This window comes from Fistularia commersonii, chromosome 28, assembly GCF_037954325.1.
Source record: "Fistularia commersonii isolate RoL2024-O1a breed Wild chromosome 28, RoL_Fcom_v1.0, whole genome shotgun sequence".
Classification (NCBI taxonomy): Eukaryota; Metazoa; Chordata; class Actinopteri; order Syngnathiformes; family Fistulariidae; genus Fistularia; species Fistularia commersonii.
In genome coordinates, this window is record NC_141311.1 from 9,392,411 (window position 1) to 9,396,223 (window position 3,813).

Consider the following 3,813-nt stretch of genomic DNA (forward strand, 5'->3'; position numbering starts at 1 on the left):
TGGATACACTCCTTCATATGCTTGGGCTGACAGATCATGCGATCCGAGCCTGGAGTCTTCCTCCTGGCTGGGGGATAAATGAGTGTTTACGCAACCACAAAAAATGGATGCACACTGTTTACATCAGGAGTGTGTGTGCGTGTGTGTGTGTGTGTGTGTGTGTGTGTGTGTATACATATCGGGCCCCAGGTGCTGCTGCCGGCTGCTGAGTTCCCTGTTTTCGGCACTCCTCCGTGCACATTCCTGCCTGACTTGACTCTCACACCGAGGGGTCACGGGCAGGCATGTGCGCTCCTGGGTTAATTTTAGCCGTCCTTTTATCAAGGCCATTGAGACAGAACGCAGAGCAGCCACCTCATCCTGTCCGCCTGGATGTGACGCCGCGTTCTCTCTGATCCCCGGACGCCCTTTACGGGCCGGGACGCCATTTGGGTGTCCGTTACCCGCCTGCTTTTCTGCGGACAAAGTGAAGTCGATGACTCGAGGCGTCGGCGGGGGTTCGGCTCACAGGATCCTCTTTACGATCCGTAAAGCATTGGAGAGAGGTTTTACCAGTTTTTTTGGTGTCGGAGGTTCTTCAAAAACTTGCTGGTTCCTCACGCCGTCAGTTAACTCATCACAATTCTTGGATTTTATGTAAATTTAATAATTAGGAAAGTGCAATGCAGCAACGATGTTCTGGTTTGATCACAACGGTCAACTGGGTTCTCCATGTCCTCCTGTCTTGGTTCTCATGTGTTCTCTTCATTTTCTTCCGCCTGGGTTTTCTCAATGTTCTTTGTGTTCCTCCCGCAGTCCAAAAAAAGTTAGCGGGTTCAACTGAGGATTCCAAAATCGTAGGTGAGAATGACAGAGTGAATGGTTGGATGTCTCTATATGTGGCCCTGTGATTGACAGGTGACCCGTCCAGCTTAAGCCTCACCTCTCATTGGACACCAGCTGGGATTGGATCGAGCACCCTCGCATCCCTTTGTGGAATAAGCAGTTTTGACAATGAGTGAATGAATGAAAGACACTGGCCAGTACAAAAAAATTGACACGCTCCATAGTCAGCTAGCTTCTGCTCAACATGAGCCAACATTGTCCATTTGGTTTACCGTGGAAACAGTGTTCCACTGTAGATCTTTCCACCTGGACGCCAACCATCAGAAGATGTTGTTGAACCAGTGGTGCCACAACTGACCAATGAGATCCTTTATTCCAGCTGGGAATGCTAGCTGCTACCATTAGCATCACCACTGCTTGAGTTCATATTGCAAGGTTCCCCCCCCCACCCATAGACAGGGAACTTGTTGGTTTTATTTGGAAATAGATGACTGAGGGTTCTGCTCCTTGTGCGGTGATATCGTACAGCTAACCAAATTGGATGAATTTAATCCGCCGGCTGTTGTATGCTTTCGCATTTACCAATTCGAGATCGATTCAAACAGGTCTGCTTTTTGGATGAAACTGGACATGGAAGTCCCAGGAAGTGTTATATCATTTCTCTTTCCTTGACAACATATGTTTTGTGTCAACATTCCAACATGAAGGATGACCCAAGAGTTGGTTTTGGCTCACAAATACGGGTATGTTTGCAGTTTATATATTTTTTCTATTTCATTTTTACTGTAGGTATTTTATCCCTTGGTTTCAGATATGAGGGCTGGAAAATAACATCAGTCTAGAATGTGTTTGGAATCACTGAACACACATATTGAACCTGTCTGAAATCAAGTAAATGCAATTTTTTAACCAAAGGCAGTCATCGGCCCCATGTCACCGTCAACGGCCTCATCACATCCTTAATCTTCATCTATCGCTGTTGATTTCACCTCAGCTTTCACTCGATGATGGCGCCGTGCTCCAGCTGGTCGGGGGTGGGGGGGTGGGGGTTCCCAGAGGGACGGCGACATTGGTGTCAACTCTCTGAGGTAAAAAAAAAAAACAACCAAAAAAAAAATGCAAAATGGGTGAGAACAGATGGAACTTGCAGCCAACATCTCTCTGTCGGCAAATCCCCCGTTGATTCTTATTCGAACCCCAGCGGCGCGGCGCTGTGGGGCCGCTTGGCGACCCTCCGGCTGACCTCCACGCAGGTGAACCACAGAAAACTCAGCCCAGAATGTCTGCTCTGTCTCTGAATCTGCCGTCGCTGCCAAAGACGTGTCCCCTCACATCTTTGGAGGGGGGTTGAATCGACAAGTCAGTAAAGCTGAAATCTGCAATGCAGCCAAACACAAAGATACATTCTGCACTTTATGATCCAATCGGGCGTCGGGACGAAACCAGATTCAGGCGTCGGAAACCAGATCTTCTTCAAGTGACTTTCCGGTTTTGTGTTCATTTTTCATTCGGGCCTGTTTCCACCGCTCGCTAAGCCCGGCTTACTCATAACCTTGGTATTTTCCACAAGACGCCTCTTTATCACACAAACTTAAAAATCCCTCACTTGTCCGTGGCCTCGTATGTTGGATGTGACGTGCACGCGAGCTACCACGCGGGAATGTCAATTTGAAGCTTATCGTGACGGCGGGTAAATATAAAAGTCTAGAAGTGTGATGGCAGCGACACGGCGGGGAGAGGATGCTGCTATTTTGAGCACATGAGACTTGATGTGGGGTGAAGCCGGGCTGACAGATGGGGGTCTGCACTGTGTCAGTGTCAGACTGCTGTCAAGGCGACTGAAGCGCAGCACATAAAGCACAGGGTTTTCAAAGTAAAACACATCCCAACCTCTTACGACCTGCCATCCATCTTCCGGAAACCTCCATTGATAACAGGAAAAAACCCACATTGTCCTGAAAATATTGCTAAGCCCATGAATTCTTAATTCTAGACCAGACAGTCTGTGATAGACTAGAGGCGAAGCGGACAGTAAAATATCTTTTCACATCTCATTATCATTATCTGCAGTTTGCAGATGAGGATCATGTTCAATGCAAAATGTACTGGATCTGTGATGTTAAAATAATTTATATCAGTGATTAAATTCAACCTCCACTATATGATTTTATAATTTTTTTTTTTTGTCATGTTTTTTAACTCAACTTTTTTTTTTTAAATCAAATTCTTGGCATAGTTTTTATGTCTCATTATGCCTGTTTTGTAAAGGGTATTTATTACAACGGCGATTTGAATAACAGTAATCATAATTGAAAAAAAGTTAAGACTGTACTTTATATGTTTGATTGAGTTGATGGAGATATAATTTGAAAATGTATAATGATTAATGGGCACATTCTCCAGCATTCCGGCAGATGTTCCCTGTTATTTAGATTGCAATCACAAATTTGGAGTTACGACGTGTAGTGCTGTTCCTGTTGTATTTATTGTATAAATTCAGAGTGCATTGCAGAATGTACACAGACACAGATGTGCAGTTATTTATAGATGTACAGCCATTTGTTCAGATGTGCAGTTGTTTACACAGATGTACAATTTATTTACCAGAGATTGAGTTCAATTCATTTATTTCTCACTCACTTCCTTTTTACCTTATTTTGGATTTTTATTTTTATTTATTTTCTCTATTTATAGACGTTGGATCTGCTGTAAGATGCTATGTGCCCTCCAACCAAAAAAAAAAAAAAAAAAAGGTTTCTGTGCCTTAAGAAGACGCCAGGAAAACAGTGCACTTAATTTGAAAAGCTAATTATATGTGATTTCCGCCGCTGCTCGGCCTCACTAACGCTAACTTGACACAGCCGGCAGCTGCGCCTGTGGGTCGGGTGGAGCGGAGTGGGGGGGCGGAGGGGGGAGGCGGATCGAGGGGATCTGGCTAATACCAGCTCCTTCTCCGCCGTCCTTGTCGCGCAAACTTCGGGGGGGGTG